We start from the raw sequence: 18,253 nt of genomic DNA on the forward strand, positions 1-18,253 counted from the left end.
GTAATACTGTAAAGATTAGTGGAAATTACGCGCTGTGATGGGGGCGCTGTTCTGAGAGGGGCGCAACAAAAAGACTTGCCCCCTGTGGAAGGCCGAGTGCCCTCTGCCTCATCTGCATATCGAAATGCAGATGAGTGCACATTTCCCTATCAAAATGGAAATTTATGATAATTTGTGAATAAATTAATTGCTGCTTAATTAAGCTTCATTTACATATTATGTAACATTTATGAATAACTGTTTGGGTAAACACAGAGTGCAATACGATATTATTAATATTCTTTGATATATATTTTATTCATATATGTACATTTATTTTTCATAGGTTATGAATATCATTAAGTAGTTGCGCGCATCTCATTAAAGGGAAATAGAATGTATATTATTACAGGCATCAGTGGATTTACACATTCTGCATATATGGAATATAAGAATAAATTATATTATATTTAGTTACTTCAAATATAGAAGTCTTGATCTTCATGATGCAGAGAGAGCTTGAACCGAGATTTTTTTTTCTTGGCGACAGCATTCTGAGCTGAAACTCCTTTGGAGGTCGTTGACTACTAGTGGGAGAAGAAAACCCTAGATAAACAAGGAAGACAGAAAGATTGTTCATAGAAAGTATGCTGGAAACTTCCTCTGTATAGAACATCTAGGTGGAAACATTGCTTGCAAGATGCACTCCATGCTTTGTTTCTAAAGTCATAAAATTTTTAGCGTCGCTACGATAGATTTTCCATTTCTATACGTGTGCGTTTCACACATTTTAAAAGAATGTGGCACCTTCCAAGCTCGAAGCGTCTCCAAGCGTCAACCGTTATCTTCAGCTAGCCGATCTAGCTCTCTTTTTTCTGAAGAAATCAACTGTTTATATCTATCACATTAGCGGCTCGAGAAGCTCGCCGCTTTCATAAACAAAAGCCAAAAACAAGTAGGCCATTGTTGAATAATACGGTATTTACTTACGGAAAAAGGCAGAAATACAGAAAATTTAATTGAATCGATGAGTGTAAAAACACTACTAGTTCAAAAAATGCATTTTGAGGTATTTGAAGAAAGAACTTTTGTTTGTTAATGCCACAAATGTACAGTCTACATTATAGCATTCTGCTATAACGTGCGAGGTCTTGCAAATTGTACTGCTCTTCATTACAACTTGTAGTTCTACATCTTTAGTGCTGTTTTTGCTTTTACCTCAAAATGGCTTATTTTGGACTCACAATGTTTTCTTGCTCGCCGATTCACTTTTAACGTTATTTCCATTTTTTTTTATTTGGATATGCACAACCAGAGTTCTAAATACACATATATTCACATAAATAAACACATAATACTTATTAATGGGCATGTAAAAAGTAGACATTACGGGCCCTAGAAGATAGCCCCCCAAATGTCATTCCCTCTTTCTCGAAAACTATCAGGATACAAACAAAACATTTTTCGGTACAAACGATTTGCTTTCGAATGGTGTATTTCAATTTTTTGCGTTGTGATACGGAGGCTCTATCTTGGCGCCAAGATAGCACCCCAAATGTCATCCCCTCTTTCTCGAAAACTATCAGGGTACAAACAAAACTTTTTTCGGTACAAACAATTTGCTTTCGAATGATGCATTTCAATTTTTTGTGCTGTGATAGGGGGGGGGGGGGCTAGTTGACCTCTCAAGTAACCCTATAAGAAAAATGGTAGGCTACACACAAATATATTTTCATTACAAACGGTACAAACGTAGTACAAACGAATGATCTAGTCATTGTTTCAATTTTCTAAAGTCGGGGGGCTATCTTGCTAGACGTCTTTTTTTTCCTTTCTAACAACCTTTAAAAGACAAAAAGAAAGAAGAAAGTAGTTTCAATAGAGAACGTACCTCTGAGAAGGGATATTAAGATCATAGGCTCATAACATAAGGTACATGCTATTAATTAAATTATTATTAAGTGATCATTTAAATCCACGAAACTTTATCTCTAAGATACCGATTAAGAATAGGTTTACCAATACAAAATAATTGCATACATATCTCTTGGACAAAATACTCTTAATATCTTCAAAAATTATATTCCATATGATACGTTATATTCCTTGGTTCAGGATTAATTTAGGGGGTGTCTTAATCATTATAGATAAAATACAGCGTTTTTTGGACTGCGAATGTTCAACCTGAATAGCCCCAAGATCGAATTATAAAAATGATTACAGTTATTTTTACTCTAAACTTTTCTCAGGTAATCGCAGCGCCATACATATATATGGATTGATGAATGAATGTTTATATTCCAGCTTAACTCTGGAACATCTGGAGCAATTTCAGCCGAACATGGCATACAAATGATGACTTAAAATCTATTTTTTTTTTTTTTTAAATAAAAGTGTGAGGATAAGACACACTAGCTCACCCTTAGGTGGTAGGAAGGAGGTGACATATAGAAATAATCGAAAACGACCGATATTAGTGTTGAATTCATGGTTTTGAGGTCACAAAAGGTTGGTGACAGTTTAAATGACATTTAAGGTGAAGTTTAATGAAGGGAGTAAGACATCCCTAGCACCCCTAGAGTTGTGGGTAGAAAGGATGCGACATGTTAAAATAATAGAAAATGTCCGATTATTAGTGTCGAATTCATAGTTTTTCGGGTCACAGAGAATAAGAAGGGGTGAAAATAAAGTGTTCAAAATAACCAAGTTTAGTGTTGAATCAATAATTTTGGGGGAATCGAAATAGACTGATCGTTTGAATTAAATTTTCGGAATATAGCTATTACTCACCTCAAGCCGAGTGTTATGTCCGATGCTGTTGAGCATCATGCCACTTTGATTAAAGGCCATATTCTGTGGGTATGGTGTTTCGAAATTTATGTCAAAGTAGAGAACCTTGTAAACTTTTATCATTATGCTTTTATTGAAATAGGTATCCTGAGGAGGAAAGAATCTCAAATATTTTCCGTACATCTCTTCTCCCCATGCAAAGAACGGGTATTTCAGCTCGTGTAAGCAATTTCTTCTTTATTTAAACATATTATTACTTCATTTATGCAGCTCAAAAATTTAGTAGGGAATCTGATTTCTAGATAAGCAATATATTGATTCTGTACTTATAATTTAGTGATCCATCACGACATTAATGAAGTAAGTTCTATTTTGTTAAAGTGTTCCATTTTGTTTAAGTTTGCTATTTTTTCCTCATTGTAGTTTGTGGAATGCTCATTTCTAACTAACAACAAATTTTAAAACTGAATATGGTGCACACGGAGTTAAGTTGAGTATTAGCAATTGTAGACGAGAAGGACTATTAAAATACGAAGATTAAAATCCTATGACAGATGACTTGTTTCCTTATTGTGCTGACAAGCGTCGTTTACTATATTATAGCTGAAATGAGAATGAGTTTTAGCTTCAGATTTCATTAACTATAATTAAACATTACAAACTTGGCAGCATTGATGGGTTGGGTAATACACAGAATGTGAGGAAGCTGTCGCGAACCCCAATTCTAGTAGATAATTTTACGGTGGATTTTCAAGTACTAAAAGATGAAGCCAATTTGAAGCGCAGATCTTGATGTCTCCTCCTTTCACTTATGACAACATTGAAACTTGAAAGATCTAATTTATTGAATTACTCTTGGGAATTGGTTTGGTTCAGGGATTGAAAAAGGACTAGAGACGGTACAGGCGAGAAGTTAGTTTAACAAATGTTAGTGAGTAAAATTTCGCGAAGGAAAGCTCTTGTTGGGAGGGAGAGGTTCTAACGAATGGTTATAGAGAAGGAGACAAGGATAGTGTGTAATGTTCTCCGAAGTCACTCGTGCCTCAAATCCGGTGGCAGAGAGATGACACAGAATGGCTGTTCAGGGACTGCCTTTGAATTAACCGAGAGAATGGTTGCGGCGAAATTAGACTGGGGGAAAAGTGAAATCAGGACCACATCATGCATTGGAGTGACGTAAGAAGGGGAAGGGAGTGATGGGAGGGTGTATGCTCTGATAAGGGGAAAATAATGTTACAAAAGTTCTATTACTGTACCTTGAGGTTCACCAAGAATTTCCTATTTCATTGGGTTATTAAAAAAAAAAAAAAATAGAGTTATATGGCTCATTTACTTTTTCAATGAGATGTATTTGTCATAGCTTTGATATACAATTAAACGGTAATAGAACAACTTTTATTTCATTTTATTTTACTTATTTATTTATTATTTTGACAAATTTCTCTAATAAGCTGGCTTTCTCTTTACCTGATGATATTGTAAACTAAGATAGGTGAAGACTTGAGGGCAGTGTTTCTTCCAGACATGTTTTTTGGGGGCACTGCCCTTTCCCCCCGAGGTCTGAGAGTGTCCCCCGGAAAAAACTAAAATAATATGTCTATAATATATTAATAAATAGAATAGTATCAGCAGTGCCCTCCCGGAATACTCAATGTACCCCGCGGGAACATTTCTTCTGAAGGAAACACTGATTGAGGGTGTAACATGGTAGATGACATGCAAATTTGTTAGAGATAAGTGTGCTTCTTTAAGAGGTTATATTACGTCTTCGGTCCAACTGAGGCACGAACTCTTGACTAGGCGGGCCTTAATACATTAATATTATGCACAGGCAAAACGTGACAATGAGATTCCTTAGGATTATATCATGTCCTCCCCAATAATTCTTTTAACATTATCCACTTATATATCATACTGGATGACCAACTGAATAAGAGGATGTGATTTTCATATGTTATATAGCAGCATTAAAACTAGTTAATTAATTTTACTATGAAATTATAAGAATGAAGCCTTTTCATGAATCATTTATGTCAATGAACATCTGAATATTCCTCATCTATGTTCATACGCCTTCAATTTAGGATTCAATCATAGCAGTTGTCACATTCTCAGTATCCCATTTTTGTATTACGATGTCAAATTCAGTATCTGAGTCATTCAAGATAAAAGCTGGATTGCTTAAATTTTGAGTTACCCCTTCAGTTTCAAACCTACAATAAAGCAATTAAAACATTAAACATTGTTAGGTTATGTTAGTTTAGTATATGTTAGATTAGTTTAGGTTAGGTTAGGTTAGCTGGTAAGACTTTAGTCAGACTAGAACAGTGACTAGACCCGGTTCTCATAGAAGCTTCAATTATCACTTAGATTCAGTACTCCGTAGTTCTCATAAAAAATTTAATAGGTTCTCTACATTATTCTTATATAATTCTATAAAACACAATGCGGAAATATCTTATTCAACGCACTGATTTGCCGTCCTATACGACTACCATGCTGCTGAATCACCAAAACCTTCCGCGTGTTGCAAATAGTACCCAATTCTATATAACTTTTCTCATATTAAACATATATTTACTTCCAAACTTACACATCTAAACATCACATAAGAACCCCAAATCATCATTTCTTACCTCATTTCTCCTGTAAACTTTCCTAATTTTTATAAAAAACGGAGGGGCAACTCTAAACTTAATCCGTTTTATTTCTTGCAATATTTAAAAGATTTATGAAAAAGAGAACAAATAGCTACATGCGATGTTGTATGAAAACTAATTGTCCTTTTGTACGAACAATTGCTTCAGTAAATTACATTAATTTCTTAGGTTATGTATTGTATAATTCAAATTAGATGTTAGAGGAGAAATTATAGGAAACTTTCCATTGTTTAAAAAAGTGGTAATTTGGGAACGTGCCTGAAGTTGCCCCCCCCCCCCCCACCTCTCCCAAATTACACCAAACGTTGCACATCGTTAGTGCATCGTTCGTGCACGTTAGTGCATTTAGAACTAACGTTAGTGCTATCAGCGTTTACGAGATATTGAAGATTTTTGGTGGGGGGGGGGGCCAACTTCATATGAAGTTAGCCCCCATCCATCATTTTGCAGACAGATTTTCACAAAACTTAGCGCATCGTTAGTGCACTTAAACACACTAAGCACTACCATTAGTGCTACCATATTTTGGGATTTATTCAAGATTTTCGGTGGGGGAGGCCAACTTCAGAAATATCAAATTCTATACAAATAGAGGTAGAAACATGAGGTTAACGGCAATCGTTAGTGCATTGTTAGTGCACTTAAATGCACTAAGCACTAACGTTAGTGCTACCATATTTTGGAATTTATTCAAGATTTTTGGTGGGGGGCCAACTTCAGAAATGTCAAATTCTATACAAATAGAGGTAGAAACATGCAGTTAACGACAACCGTTAGGGCGTGATTAGTGCACTTAAATGCACTAGGCGCTACGTTAGTGCTACCATATTTTGGAATTTATTCATTTTCGGTGGGGTGGGGAACTTCAGAAATATCAAATTCCATATAAAGTGTCAGTATTTTCAGGAAGCACTAACGAATGCACTAATTACTTTGTTAGTGCTTGAAGAGGGTGTAAAAAAACCTTTGGGGAAGCCAGCGTGAATTTCGCACCCACACTTTAAGCAATAACGGAAAAAATAGTGCAATTCGTTAGTGCTTCTATAAAGCACTAACAATTTCGTTAGTGCTTCACTATTAGTGTAGTTATGGCCAATTACATATCACGAGACTCACAAGAAATTTAGGCAAATTTTTAATTCAATCAAATTTCCGCCAAATTTAAAATCACTAATGATCTCTTCTAGAGCAATCATTAGTGCCTTGTTAGTGCTTCTTAGTGCATCTACACCTAAGGTTAGTGCTTCATTAGTAAAGGTGCTACAATTAAAATACCTTTTCAGGCCAGAGTGAACTTAGCGCCCCCACTTCAAGCACTAACTAAAAACTTAGTGCCATTCGTTAGTGCATTGGTACTGCTTCTAGAAAATACTAACAGTTTAGTTAGTACTTCAATATTAGTTTAGTTGTGGCCAATTACACGTCACGAAATTCATAATAAATTTATGGGAAAATTTTCATTGCATCAAATTTAAGTCCAATTCAAGAGCACTAATGATCTCTTCTAGTGCAATCGTTAGTGCATCGTTAGTGCTTCTAGAAAACAATAATAATTTCGTTAGTACCTCAATATTAGTGTAGTTATGGACAATTACATGTCACGAAACACCTATAAGAAATTTATTGGGAATTTTTAATTGCATCAAATTTACGCCAAATTCAAAAGCACTAATGATATCTTCTAGTGCAATTGTTAGTGGTTCTTAGTGCACCAACTCCTAACGTTAGTACTTCATTAGTGTAGGTGCTACAAGTACAATATCTTTGCAGGGCACGATAAACTTGCCCCAACTTCAAGCACTAACAAAAAAATGCAATTCATTAGTGGATCGTTAGTGCTTCTAGAAAGCACTAAATGTTTGTATGGACTTTGATATTTGTGAAGTTGGCCCCACCGAAAATCTTGAATAAATCCCAAAATTTGGTAATGCTAACATTAATGCTTAGTGCATTTAAGTGCACTCACGATGCAATAACGATTGTCGTTAACTGCATGTTTCTACCTCTATTTGTATAGAATTTGATATTTCTGAAGTTGCCCACCCCACCGAAAATCTTGAATGAATTCCAAAATATGGTAACACTAACGATAGTGCTTAGTACGTTTAAATGCACTAAAGATGCACTAACGATTGCCGTTAACTCTATCTTTCTATCTCTATTTGTATAGAATTTGATGTTTCTGAAGTTGGCTCCCCCACCAAAAATCTTGAATAAATCCCAAAATATGGTAGCACAAACATTAGTGCTTAGTGCATTTAGGTGCACTAACGATACACTAACGATTGCCGTTAACTCTATGTTTCGTTCTCTAATTTTATAGAATTTGATGTTTCTGAAGTTGGCCCCCCACCAAAAATCTTGATTAATACCAAAATATGGTAGCACTAACGTTAGTGCTTAGTGCGTTCAGGTGCATTAACGATGCACTAACGATTGCCGTTAACTCTATGTTTCTATCTCTATTTTTATAGAATTTGATGTTTCTGAAGTTGGCCCCCCACCAAAAATCTTGAATAAATCCCAAAATATGGTAGCACTAACGCTAGTGCTTAGTGCGTTTAGGTGCACTAACGATGCATTAACGATTGCCGTTAACTCTATGTTTCTATCTCTATTTGTATAGAATTTGATGTTTCTGAAGTTGGCCCCCCACCAAAAATCTTGAATAAATCCCAAAATATGGTAGCACTAACGTTAGTGCTTAGTGCATTTAAGTGCACTAACGATGCACTAACGATTGCCGTTAACTCTATGTTTCTATATCTATTTGTATAAAATGGTTTGGTGAATTCAGAAGAGGCCGGATACCGCTTAAAGATGAAGAGAGAGCTGGACGTCCGGCAAAAGCTGTGTCAGATGAAAACATTGCCGCTGTGGAACAAATGATTCGAGAAAATCCTCGAATAACTTTCAAGGACATTGAATCTACAGTGAACATTGGATCGACAGCAGTAACAGAAATTCTTCATGATCATCTTCGGCTCAGGAAGGTTTCATCTCGTTGGGTGCCTCACACTTTGACTGAACAGCAGAAGCGCATGCGTGTGGAATGGTGTGAAGAAATGCGTGCAAGATTTGATGGAGACAATTCTCGACGCGTCTCTGACATTGTTACTGGTAATGAGACTTGGAACTATCAATTTGATCCTGAAAATAAATGCCAGTCTACAGTTTGGATCTTTTCAGACGAAAATCCACCCACGAAAGTGAAGCGACCGCGAAGTGTGGGGAAGATGATCGCAACTTTCCTTTCCAAATCTGGCCATGTTGCAACTGTTCCACTTGAAGAACAAAGGACTGTTACTGCTCAGTGATAAACCACTGTTTGCCTAACAAAAGTGTTCCTGGCGTCCAAGAATTGGATTGCGTGGGATACTGCTTCATCATTACAACGCGTCCGCACACATCACAATTCAGTTTTTAGAATCTACGGAGGTCAAACTTATGACTCATCCGCCGTATAGCCCTGACCTGGCCCCGTGTGATTTTTTTTTCTGTTCCCCAGGATCAAAGATCGCATGCGTGGGAAGATATTTTGCAGCCCTGAAGAAGCTGTAGTGGCTTACGAGAATGAACTTTCAACACTTGAAGAAAAAGACTGGCAACACTGCTTCCGAAAGCGGTTTTCGAGGATGCAAAAGTGTGTACAGTGTAATGATGAATACTTTGAGAAAATGTGTGTTAAATTGATTTTAAGTATGTAAGTTATTTCACATCTCAAAACTTCCGTAGTGACCAACGTAAAATATGAAACAACACGCTTTTTTCTCTGTTTGTTCCAACTCGTTAGACTAAGAAGATGTTCGTTCTTTAAACTAATGGTATTATATGATACACTAACGTGTTAGACCTTTATTATTATTATTACTATTATTATTATTATTATTATTATTATTATTATTATTATTATTATTATTATTATTATTATTATTATTATTATTATTATTATAAGTTACTACTGAAGGAAGAACATAAAATCTTCCAACAGCAATGCAGAGTTTTTGAAAACAAAGTGCCAATATAGACACAAACGTATCAAGCTTCAGTTACCTACCACTCACTCTGAGTATTATTGTGATCAGGTTTTCTGTCAGAAAATGTTGCCTATAGTCCAGGTGGAGACAAAATAAAACTGCGAAAGGTGCGTTGCAACAATGCTATGCCCTGCGGAAGAGTAGCACGTGGTTGCAATTTAATATTTTTGAACTCTATAAGAAGGGGAAAACCGGAGGTGCAAAGCCTGCCCAGAAGTATGACTGGAAGAATTTCTGACTGGGAATGTTTATCATGAGAGGCAATTGAAATGTAAAGAAGTGTCACTCTTCCGCTCTTTGTTGCATATACTACTACGACCCCTTGAATAGCGATAGCGTAGTTTTCACGCTTTAGAAAAAAAAGTAGATAAAAAAGAGACAAAAGGTAAAGGGGGAAACGAAAATAAGTAGAAGACACATAATAATAATAATAATAATAATAATAATAATAATAATAATAATAATAATAATAATAATAATAATAATAATAATAATAATAATAATAATAAACTTTATTTTTACGTGCTGAGAACAGCTAAAATACAGCAAAAATACAGCTCTTTGTCTTATTCTACATTATTTTAGCAATGAATATACAGTACTAGCGATAAAATTATGATTACATCTATAACATAAATTATTAATAATAAAAACACTGACAGTGTAGTGTACGTCAATTATTAAAACAAAGAATTGTCAAAAATTAAAAGTAAAAAATAAAAGCTACTAAGTTATATTTAAAATTCTAAAATAAAGTCGTATTTTAAGATATGCATTCATTATAGCTTTCTAAAATCCTACAGATTAAAATATGTTTTCTATTATGCGGTTACAATAAAATTTTTACCCTTGTACCATATGTTGGAACTTTAAAATCAACATTTTAAAAAATATAGTCTGAGATATATTGGTTGTGAAGTAACTTTTCTACAAATACAGATTCAATCAATTTTCTCCTGTCAGCCATCGTTCCAAATTAAAATACGTTATCCAATATTCATACGTGCTAGAATAATAGTCAAGTCCTAACTTAAAACAAAGTATTCTAATAAAACACTTTTGCACCATCTCGAGTTTGTTTACGAGAGTTTTTGTTAGGCTGTTCCAAGTCACTGATGCATATTCTAGTTTCGACCTTACCAGTAATTTATATAAAAGTACATATGTATTTGATTGACAGAAAGCAGGCCATTGATTAAACAGGTAACCGATTATTTTTCTTGCTTCATTACATACATTTTGTATATGATCATCAAAGCGTAGTGACCTGTCAAATGTTACACCTAAATCCTTTATTGTGTCAACTTTCTGTATTACAGTACCTTGTATTTCGTATTGACTTACATAGTATTGCGATTTGTTACTGTAGGTCAGTTTTCAGTTTTCACTTAGTTTTCAGACAATTGATACTCATACTGTTATCCTTGCACCACATAATGATTCTATTTAAGTCATCTTGTAGCCTATCGTTGTCCTAAATATTATTTACTACACTAAAAAGCTTAATGTCATCAGCATAAAGTAAAACATTTGAATGATTTAAGACTGTTGGTAAGTCATTAATAAAAATAGAGAAAAGTAATGGGCCCAGAGGAGAACTTTGAGGAACACCGTTACTAATACTAGCTGAATCTGACATGACATTCCAATTTTAATTCCAACTGAATCAAAAGCTTTACTCATGTCAATGTATATGACATCAGTTTGTGATCTACTTTTCATTGCATAGTAGATAAAATCCGTTATTTCACAGATTGGTAACAACTGATTTCCTTTTATTAAAGCCATGCTGTGATTTTTGCAATGTATTTTTTACATTAAAGAACAAGTGTTTGTGAATGATGGTTTCAAAAATTTTAGAAAATATGTTCAATAAGGTTATCGGCCTGTAGTTGTTCGGATTTAACTTGTCATTATTCTTGTAAACCGGTACCACATGCACATGTTTCCATTTAGATGGGAATGACCCTGTTCTTAATGAGGTATTGTATATTTTTGACAAGACTGGAGCTATTTCTTTCGAACATGCTTTAAGGATAGCTCCCAGGTCCTGAAGATGCTAATGGCCTAAGTTTGCCTATTACTTCAGTAACATCATTTTCACATATTACTGGAATCGTTATATTATTGCTGTTCAGATTACTAACTACAGCACAATCTAGGGTATTAACTTTTAAATTAAAATTATTGTAAAATACATCTTTAAAAACTTCAGCAATTTGCTTTACCCCTGTAATGGTAGTACCATTGAACAAAATTCTATTTGGTACACTTTTGTCTTGAGACTTTTTAAAGTTATTCCAAAAATACACTTTGTTTGTACAAATATTTTTTTCCAACTGCTCAAAATAACATTTTTAAAGTTTATTGTACATTCTTTTAACATTTTTTCTTAAAACCGAAAATTTTTCATAAATGACTAGATTACCAGTTTTCTTAAATTTTACAAAAAAAATGTTTTTTTTATTAATTAATGCTTTTAACTCCTTAGTAATCCAAGGAGCTTTGTATTTCTTCTTTTGTATAATATGTTTTTTTGGTACATTTGCTTTCAATATATTTTCCCACAAATTTTAGTTCTATGATCATATTTGAAGTCTTTAATTACCAACACATTATTAGACATTCGATACAAGGTATTCCACGAATGGGGACAATCACATCCTCTCAAACATGCTGTCAAATGTTGTATAATCCTTGCATAAGGTTCGTGATCCCGTTGAGATTTTTGTAAATCATCCAATGAAATGTTAGAAATTTCTTCCTGTAAAACCTTAAAAGCGTTTATTGTTAGTATATGATGGTTTTCACTAGGGAATAGTCTAGATAATGTATCTACTGGGATGTTCTCACTTCCTTTTATATGTTTAACTTCAAAGTCAAAAGATTGTAATTCCAGCGACCATCTTAATAAGCGACTATTGTAGCCTTGTATTTTCCTTAAATGGCATAATGAACTAAGGTCGGTAAGGATTGTAAAGTGACATCCAGTCAGATAAGGTGCAAATTTCTGTAATGAAAATCTCACAGGAAGTAATTCAATTTCAGTGATCGTATATCCCTTTTCCGCATTTCTCAGAGTGTGACTCACACAATGAATTACCGATGGTTCACTAGAACCAACTGCTGGCTGCCAAAGGATTCCCGAAATTCCAGAGAGAGCGCCATCACACTGAACGAAGAAAGGACGTTCATAGTCTGGATGATTTAAACGTATATTTCTCATTATACACATTATCAAATGTTGGAAACTTTGTTCTTGAGAATCCCCCCAATGCCATAAAGTTCCTTTCTTTGTTATAGAAAATAAAGGTTCGGCTACTTCTGCGTATTTAGGAATTGATCTTCTAAACCAATTAAAGAGTCCGAGTACTTGCCGAGTTTCCTTTAAATTAGTGGGGGTTGGTAAATCTCGAATCGCTTGAACTTTGGCTTCACTGTAGCACAGACCATTAGCATCGATAGAATACCCCAAAAATTCAATTGACCTGATCGTGGGTTTTCTCGGGGTTCTTCCGTTTCCTCCCGCTTTCTTCATTCCACCATTTTACTCATTTCTCATTATCACCGTCTCCTTTAGCCTAACCGGCATAAGCGTGGGACGTTAAACTTAAAGATTTCATTTCATTGACCTGAAAAAATTTGATTTTTCGATATTTATTGTAAGACCTACTTTCTCCAGACGTTCGAGCATAATGTCTAGATTTTTAAATAATCCTCCGGAGTTTTTCCCGTGATTAGAATGTCGTCATTTTCATAGTTGGATAACAAAGCAGTTTTAAAATCCGAATAAGCATGAAGATTTTCTCGAATTGCTTTGAACCACGTTAAACATGGTGGCTGTAGGGCGCGCGGAAGAATGTTCAAGAATTTTGACACCTTTATTCCTATTAGTTCACATTCGTCCTCAAACTTTTCGATAAATACCCGTGCAGGAATATCATCAGGCCCACCACTTAATTTTGTCAATGATTTTACCTCGCTAAATCGCAAAGGTCTGTCAGTATTATGGGACTTTAAATGTTTATATTTACCATAATATTTTGGATTCCTACATGATGAATATTTCTTTCTTCTTCCACTTCGGTACTTCCTTCGCTATATCCCGACGACTCACTGTCCTCAAAAATTCGATGAGGTGTTACTGGTTCTGGTTCCTTAAAAAGATACTGATTTCTATATCCAACGTCGTGAGGGATTACTGGTTCTAATCCATTATACGAAGCCTGATTTCTATGTCCACCGTCGTGATGGGTTACTGGTTTTGATCCATTATGAGGGGACTGATGTCTATGTCCACCGTCGTGCTCTTCCTTAGTAGAATTGTGCCATTCTTGAAAACAATTCATATCCTCTCGAAGTTCTCGGATGTGAAAGGTGTGTTCATTAATCACGGATTCCATTACTTTAACCACATCCTGTATTTCAGTATAATTTTGGGATACTCATTCCATCTTTTGATCATACTGCTTGAATTTCGTAGAAATTTGCTCCTCCAATTGACCTTCTATTTTACATTGTAAGTGGTCCATTTTATCTTCAAGTCGTTCCTCAATTTTAAGTTGCAGTTGTTTTATTGAGTCCTCAAATTGTTGATGAGTTACCATTTTCTACTGGAATTCCTCAAACTGCTGATAAGTTACCATTTCCTGCTGGAATTCCTCAAATTGCTGATGAGTCACCATTTTTGCTGAAGTTGATTCATTTGACAAGATATCTGCTTTAAGAGATCCGTCATACTTTCAGGAGCAGGAATATCCCTTTGCATAAGTCTGTCTTGGACACCTTCGGTTTCCGACATACCTCTGTTAATTTGTTTACCACTTCTTAGAACGGTAACATAAATATTGGGCTCAATTGTGATCGTTGTTACTTTACTTCGAAACAATACACTAATTCCCGGTGTGAAGACACCATTAAAATCTGGAACAAAATCTATATTTTCTCTTCCCCGTGGTTTCTAATAAATATAGCTTGAGCCACAGTATATATAAAAGAACATTAAAACGTAAATATTGTTTATTTTTACCTTCGTTTAGTGTTCGGAATACAAACTTAATTCCTTTAACATCAATTTGTTCTCAGGACTTCCTAATCATCTACCTATCATCTTACTATTTATTTCAACACTGTAACTAAGGAAAAAGATTAATAAATTACAATTTCCTTTCCTTCCTTTTTTTCTATACAAAATCTGCTCCGTTATTGCACCTCTGATCTTATTCCTAAGATTAGTACAGATAGATAATAGTACGAATTATCTTTATAAAAAAAATGCTCATAACAATGAAATATATAACATACCGTTGTAAACAATCATGGCGGAAACGAAAGTAGCCAATCAGACGATGGCATAAACGAGAGTAGCCAATCAGACGTGCCGATTCTCGGTTGCTTTTGGCTTCATTGATTTAATAGGATGAAGATAAAAATGGGCAGATCCTCTATTTTATAAGATCCTTGCTGCCACTAAACACCGTCTTTTTTTCTGTTTCTTTTGGTGTTGAATCCAGTGCTAACAATCATTTTCAGCAATTGAATTCACCAAATCGAAATGCTCCCTTGTTAGATGCCGACAGCCCACAAATCTAATCCCTAATCCTAATCATTCACTCATTCATTTTCAAGTATGCCTTTAGTAACGGGCGACTTTTCATAAGAAATTATACGCAGGTATTATGTTTTATTCAGTCATATTGACACAAGAGCAAGTACGGCCTATTATTTTAAATTAAAAAAAAAAAAGTTTTGAAAGTCAATTCGTGTAAGGCCAAATTGACAAATTAACTATGATATTTATAATTAATATGACGCATTCAAGACGTCATTTTCTTATATTTTCCACAATATAAGAATTGCTGGAAGCTGTTGCTAAATTTTTAAGACACGTAAACACGTCTTAAAGTATAATTATTGTTGTATGCATGGCCGCCCGCATGGTGAGGCAAGGGGGTCAGTTACATCACCTATATTTTCAAAAAGTTGTCAATTCTTCGAAATACGTGTCAAAACTTATTAGATAGGCTTGCTGATATACAATTGTATTTAATAGATTAGTAGGAAATTCTATTGTGCTATAGATATTTACAATATTTAATATATGCACAGTGTCGTAGTCAGGATTTCATTTCGGGGTGCGTCCAGGAAAGTTTTCGGCAGTGGGGAAATTAAAACGCAATTTTAGGGTTTCTTTTAACAGTTTTAAAATTTTCAGGTGCTCTGGTGGCCCTCGGTGTTTGGTAATGTTTGGTTATGTGCGGACTGATTTTACTTTAACAACTTTTCAAAATTTCGGGGAGGTCACTAAAACAAGTAGTATTATGACTATGTTCTTTTCAGATATTTATGTTACACCAATATTGTTAGTTGTAGATTTTTATCTTATAATTTTATATTGGAATGTACCTTATATACCTATATGTTTAGTCTATCAACTTTCACGCACAATTTAAGCTCACATTTTAATTGCCATTCATTCTGACTGCAAAATCTCTATTAAACGTTTCAAATGAAATGATTTCTTCTTTTTATCTGATGTCCCAGGATTTATTCTTAGGAGATTAATCATTAATGAAAGGGAGTGATCATGAAATTGAATTTTGTGTGCTCTCTCACCTGGAATTGGGCTCGAGACAATGTACACAACAGGAGCACGCGCTAAGCACTAGACCAGCAGGAAGATATATATTCAATAGACCTTGGTGCAAGTTAGTTGTAAACCTGTTTTCAATCTCGCTACTGCGCTTACTTCTGGTACGTGGGCTCCGTGGTTTGATTTCCGGCCAAGTAAGTTTGTTGTTGTTATATGTTCACTATTGTTAGCATAATTGGCATTTATTCTTATTCTTCTATTTCTACTATTTATTCGAATTGTTCTGTCTTACTATTTATTGTTAGTTACATATTTAATATGTATTTTTATTGTACTCTCATATTTATTATATTACTCTCATATATTTATTATTTTACCTCTTTCATGTCTTCGCTTCTCTTTTGGAGAAGTGTACTTTGATATTTTCTTTTATTTAAACCATATTTGAGAAAAAATTAAATGTCGACTAAAAGCAGGCAATTCATGTTATTATTCAGTTCAAAATGTTTTGTCCTCTCGAATTCTATCTAGGAATTTGAACCTTAAAATACATGAAACGATACTCATGCCTGTTGTATTGCATGATTACGAAACGAGGACACTTACTCTGAGGGAAGAACATAAACTGAATGTATTTGAGAATAAGACCCTGAGGTGAATATTCGGACCCAAGAGTAACGGGAATACGGAATGACTGAAATTTCATAACGAGAAACTACAGTTCATAATTTATAACGTTTACCAAACATTGTTACTATTTGGTCTAGGAATTAATTCGTGCGGGTGGACAAGAGATGGCGCAACGAACGGAGCGTCCCACAGTTCCGTGTATCCACACATGTGTTGCAAACCCCTGTCATCGCGTATCGTTCGTAGTATAGGGCAGTGGATTAAAGCGTCAACAACACCAGTTTGTAGTTAAGTGAACATGGCGCAATTTGTGCCTGATAAAGTGTTTTTGCGGGGTGTCCTGCTGCATTACTTTAACATGCAGAAAAGTGCGACTGAAAGTCATCGTATTTTGGTGGAAGTGTATGGTGACCATGCTCTAGCTGAGCGAAAGTGTCAGAAGTGGTTTGCACGGTTTAGAAGTGGTGATTTCGGCTTGGCAGACCAAGAGCGAGCTGGACAGCCAAAAAAATTTCAAGACGAAGAATTGACAGCATTGCTCGAGCAGGATTCGTGTCAAACGCAGGAACAACTTGCAGCAGCATTAGGCGTTGATCAAACAACAGTCTCCAAACGCTTGAAAGCCATGGGAATGATTCAAAAGATGTCACATTGGGTTCCACATGAATTGAAAGACAGAGACGTTGAAAGACGAAAAACCATTTGCGAATTGCTGCTTCAACGACAGAGCAGAAAGGGGTTTCTGCATCGAATTATTACGGGTGATGAGAAGTGGATCCATTACGAGAACCCTAAACGAAAAAAGGCCTGGGTGAAACCAGGTGAACCAGGTCCATCACAACCAAAACGAGATATTCACTGTGCAAAGGTTATGCTGTGCATATGGTGGGATATGAAAGGTGTGGTGTACTATGAGCTGCTGCAACCGGGTGAAACTATGAATGGAGAACGTTATCGACGACAATTAATGCGTTTGAAGCAAGCTCTGGCCAGAACACGACCAGAATGGGAGAACAGACATGATAAACTTATTGTTCAACATGATAACGCTCGCCCACATGTCGCAAAACCGGTCAAAACCTATTTAGAAAATGTCGGATGGGAAGTTTTACCCCACCCGCCGTATTCACCAGACGTTGCTCCTTCGGACTACTACTTGTTCGATTGCATGAACAACGATTTGATTGGACAGCGGTTTACTTCTTCAGAAGATATCGAAACATGGGTCTCTGACTGGATCGCTTCCAAGGATGAGGACTTCTTTCGCCACGGAATCCGTACATTGCCTGACAGATGGGCGAAAGTGGTGGCTAGCGATGGACAATATTTTTCTTAAGGTATTTATGTATTTTGTGTTTGTACTACAGCTTCAATGTGTGCGTACCAACCGCACGAATTAATTCCTAGACCAAATATAATCAAATCTAGGAGGTTTAAGTGGGCAAGTCATGTAGCCAGAATGGAAGGAAGTAGAAACGTTTTCAAAGTTTTAAATGGAAGTCCAATCGGAAAATGACCATTAGGAAGACCTAAGGCGCAGATGGGAGGACAATATTAAGATGGAT

Source organism: Thermobia domestica, chromosome 11 (genome assembly GCF_964235325.1).
Source record: "Thermobia domestica chromosome 11, izTheDome1.hap1.1, whole genome shotgun sequence".
Lineage (NCBI taxonomy): Eukaryota > Metazoa > Arthropoda > Insecta > Zygentoma > Lepismatidae > Thermobia > Thermobia domestica.